Source organism: Apis dorsata, unplaced genomic scaffold, assembly GCF_000469605.1.
Source record: "Apis dorsata unplaced genomic scaffold, Apis dorsata 1.3 scaffold_517, whole genome shotgun sequence".
In the NCBI taxonomy this organism is placed as follows: Eukaryota; Metazoa; Arthropoda; class Insecta; order Hymenoptera; family Apidae; genus Apis; species Apis dorsata.
Genome location: NW_006263742.1, coordinates 453194 through 458384, shown reverse-complemented (window position 1 = coordinate 458384; position 5191 = coordinate 453194). Strand labels below are relative to the sequence as shown.

The following is a 5191-nucleotide window of genomic DNA, read 5'->3' as shown; positions in this document are numbered from 1 at the left end:
TTTTTTTTTTTTTTCAAAAAAGGCGAGCAAAGTTTCAGCCTTAATTAAAAAAGAAGTTGTTTTCTGCAAAAAGTTGCAAATCCTCCATTTTACGATCTTTTAAAATTGGTGTTTAAAAGATCTTTCGTTTCGCAGCAGATATATATTTATATTTCCAATTGTGATTTGAGAATACATTAAATATCGTTAATACGTTAATACATTATTATCGTATAATGGATTAATAAAAATCGTTAATAAAAAAATATTCGAAATTGAAAATTATATAGCTTGGACTAGTCGAGAAAATTATTTTCATCGTTAGCAAAACTGACTTACCGACTAAAACAAGATGATGCACAAACAGCGCTATCTTCGAAGAAAAGCTGAACTACGATAAAAAAACCTTAGATTTTACCGATCTGGAAGTACTAGATGTACACTCACTATTTCATAGGGAAAATGTTATGATACAATCTAAAATAATTTTTTGTTTATAATTCATTTGTTAAATTTTAACGTGAATTCGAAAAATAGAATATCTAGGATATTATTATTATTATTATTTTATAGAATTAAATTTTCAAAATTTTCCTAATTCATGAGGAAAGATTCTATATACATATACGTAGATTATATCACAACATCTACGCTTCAAAGGAATGCACTCAAAGGAATTAATTTGTTGTCGCTTGAAGACATCGTTAATTAAAATTGTTACGTAAATCGTAGACAGACTTCTTGCGTAGTCCATTAAATTTACACCAGACCAGGTACACCAGCTAATGTAATTTAAATTTATATTTGTATAATTTTTTATTATCGAAATTTAATTGAAATATAATAATAAAAATAATACCTAATTTTATTTTTCGAAAAAATTTCTCTAAAATTCCAAACATCACAATCTCCTTTTCTGTCAAGGAAAAAAATGAGCAAAATATAGAAGCTGTAAATTTCGAAAGCAAGCTACGAATTTTTATTATCTGGAGCGTAACTGTTCAAATTATCCACCCATATCCAGCTATTGTCTACCGAGGTGTTATCCTTTTTCCGCCGTTGTAATGCAAATTTCTCTGTTTATTCCACGGAATCTGCCTCGTTAATGCGCACACTCTACTAAATAAGTGAAATTTAACGCTTGTAAAAAGAAAAAAAAAAGTCGAACACTTTCATGCTCCCAACCTAGAACATAAATTATATTATACACGACCCATATTTCTCGTGCATGCTCGTGTTCACTAATGATAATAATAAGCGCACGCTTTGTACAATTAATTTCCATCCATCGTTCAAATTGTAAAATTGAAATTAAAAGTGAATCTTAAAGAAAAGAATATTAAAACTCACATCGTCCGATTTATCGTTTCACTGTCTAATATATATCAACGTGAACGAGTGATCATTGACCGATCATTGACCACTGATCGGCCAATAATTGCCCAATTACAGACCATTGATTCAATATTATCCGATGAACTGTCTCTCGATTATTGATCGATCCATCGACTTGCCAAAAATTCTCAAAAATCATAGAACACAATTTTAAAAAAATTTTACGATTCGAAAACGAATTTCCATATTTTTCACGAAAAAAAAAGATGAAGGAACAGACGAGCGAGGCAGCTACTTTTAATCAAGACTTTTCAAAGCTTTCCTTTAATATTCACTTTTTTTTTTTTTTTTTTTTCAGAATTACGCGCAGTTACGTATTAAAGGATGACCTAATTGTACGACAACGGTTGTACTCGAAACAGACGAGAAACGTCGGGGATGTTTCATAGAGGTAATTTCGAACGACTTCGAAACGTATCTTGTATAATAAGAAACCAATAAACCGATAATCGATAAAGCATCCATTAATTTCTTCTCACGCATCCAACGCGTATCCCTTTTTAACGAAAAAAACGTGATCAATTAAAATATTTACAAGTTATACGATTTTTCTTCGATAGAAAATTCATCCCATCGAAATTCGCGTTTAACACTTCCAAACTAAGAAATTTTCAAATCGATTATTAAGATAAAAAAAATCACATTTCCCGATTATCTTGAAGATCGATACATTGGAGATGGGAAAGAGAAAGATGAAGAGGTTTGCAAAAATTCGGGTTAACAACACGACGGGACCGTATACCAGGAGGCAGAAATTAAAACGAAACGAACGTCACGCAAGGAGAGAGGGAGAGGGGGGGAAATGTCTTGAGGCGAAGATAATTCAGCAAAGTGTGCGAACTACTCGCGGCGATACATAGCATATTTTCTCATCGTCGCTTATTCCGAGAAGTTAGTCCATTGCCACGTTCAACCAATCCTTTCCATGTCCTCCACTTTCCTTCAGCTCTCCTAAAGACGTATATACACTAGAGACTCCCGTATCCGAACTAATAAAGAAAAACAAAATGTTCGAATAATAGAACAATTACTTTCCTTTCCATTAAACTTCGTTTATTCAAGCAGAAATGAAAAATATTGACGGTTTCTTTCTACGAGTCCCGTATCTTTTCGGCCGTTAAGTCGCGTAAATTTTTTATCGCAAGCAGCTGCGTAGAATTACGTCCCCGTTGCGCCTCGAACCGTCGAACCATCCGCCATGATATATTCTTGTTAATTTCGTCGCACTTTCACCACTTTCTTAAGATTTTTAATAGTTAAAACTACGCCTTTTCATTTACGTGTCATCGCGATACCTCTCCGCTTCGCACTGAATCGATATGATTACGTTTAACACAGGCCGAACAAAATATTTATCACATCTGAATACATTGTATCTACGTTGTAACTTATAGTATATTGTATGTAAACATCGCTACGAAACATTGTGAGAATAACAGAGCATACGAATAATAGAACGAACGTTAAGGTATTCGGATAATACAGGGGGATACAGAAGTCTATTGTGTGTATGTGTATATATATTGCTCTCCCTCTTCCTTTTTTATAGCGTATTCCACTCTCCTTGCAAGCTTTTTTAAAGTTCTAATGGACGTGACTTGTCGATTAAATCGTCGTTGAATTTAGAAAAATGAAATATTTATATGTATTATTTGTACAACGTGCACTTTTATAGATAAATGTGTTTTAAGTTAATATAATTTTTTTTTATTCCATTTTTTTAATTTAAAATAATGTATTTTAAATTTTTAAAATGATATAAAACGCAATGGAATTTAATACGATAATTTGAGAGATAACGTGGAAACATCGAAATTCCAGAGATATTATTAATTTTGGAATGTTTCCAAAAAAAAAAAAAAAATAAAAAAAATAGATAAATTCTTTCATATTTTTTATTTGTTCAAAATTTCGTTTAATCGAGAGGAAATATTTATTCAACGATGCATATTTCACCATCGATAAAATGGTTCACGTCCGATTAACATATTTATCGATAAACAAACGGTTGAAATTCTAAAGCTTCTCTAAACTTCCAAATTTTCGAATAAAACTTTGAAAAAAATAAAATTTCACCGGATGAAAATAAACGAAAGCGAATTTTGTATTGAATAGAAAAGTAAGAAATCTTTGTTTTCTGGTATTATTTTATAAATGCTGAGCAATCAGTTTTAATTTATTTTCACTCACTTCAGAAACTTCTTCGACGATGAAAAATCGAATCGATTTAATTTTCTTAGATTAAACAAATTTTTCTTTTTTTTTTTTAAGTTTAAACAATGTTAACGTTAATCGAGTTATTATGACAGATTAAAGCAAAATTAAATACGAACGTATTGTATTGTATTCTTTTTTTAATTCAGTGATTATTAATTACTATTAATTGTTGAAAAAGATTTTATATTATATGTTCCAATATTTACTAATTAAATATAATAATCTATTTTATTCAACACGATTCAATCCAAGGAAAGAATCGTATCGAGATATATAGTATATTTCATTAAAAAAAAATACAATCAAAATTGTGATTGATATAAACGTAAAACAATTTTAATCTAGAATCAATATCTAGGTCGGGCAAATCTAGCTTACGTTAGATTAGGTTAAATGTTGGGCCTAAATTAGATTAGATAAGGTTAAATTACGTTAAGTTAAGTGGATTAAAATTTCTATATGGTAAACAAGACAAATAATACTATTATTCTTTCTAATAATAAAAATAATAATAATAAAAATAAAAACTTAACAAAGATCCTACGAATACAAATATCTGTATTCTCCTTTCTAAATTTCTTCAATTTTTCAACAACCTAACCTCAATATCAACATCGAAATATTATAATCAAACTTACTCGAAAATGACAGATGGATTATAATTCATGAACGATTTGCAATCCGACACTTTTTATTCTTCTTTTTTGCCTAAGAGATCCTAACAGGTTATCCACAAAGAGATTAGTCTCTTTCCCTCGGTACATTTCTGAATCGCAACGATTAAATCCTTCTCTTAATTGAATATCTCAATCCCTCGAGTGTCTGTCCCACGTTGAGTGGCTCGAACGATTTTAATTCGTCGATGAATATTTATAACATCTTTTCCTCCAAAGGAAAAGAAAGGAAATGTTTGCCACGAGACGTTATTTCCTGACAGCGAAACGTTCGAGAACTTATTATCGATTATTCGCTCGAACGCAACCACGATTGATATCTCGATTCCGTGATGGAAAATTAAAATGGTCGGTAACAAAGGAATCCTCATGATTGTCGATATCGAATGTCTCGTTTCGTTTACGAATTTTTAATTTTTCTTGTTCAGAGAAAATTTTTTCTTTAAAATATTGATAAATAGAATTGAATTAAAAATAAGATTTTTATATTGTATTTGAAAATTATTAAATCTTTTTCTCAAATGAAGACTTTAATTAAAAAATTTATTTGAATATTCCAATTTCTTTTTTGTAAAATAATACATATTTCTTAAAGAGTCGCTAGCCAATTAAAATATCAATTGTAATAATATTTATAATCTGTTGATTTAATCGCAGAAATTTTTCCAACTAAAAAAAAGAAGACAAGATCAAATTATTTTTATTCCAAGAATTAAGAAGTGTTCGAAAATTATTAACAAGTATCCAAATTACTCGCTTCTTAAAATTTCACTTCACAGTGCCTTCTCCCCAGAAAAAGAATAGATGTAACAATGGAGAAGAATACATGAAACAGCCCAAGACAATAACACACATGCAAAGGAAAGAAAGAAGAGAAAAAAATTTACACAAGACTCCTAATTAATAACTAACAAGAAATAAATGGT

At 29.9% G+C, this 5191-nt stretch overlaps 1 protein-coding gene across 15 annotated transcripts in view; it reads right to left on the bottom strand.

Annotated features, from left to right (window-relative positions):
- The window catches only part of LOC102672218 (sorbin and SH3 domain-containing protein 1), a 115194-nt gene that overhangs the window by 70450 nt on the left and 39553 nt on the right, over positions 1-5191 (bottom strand). The gene's annotated exons all lie outside the window — the stretch shown is intronic.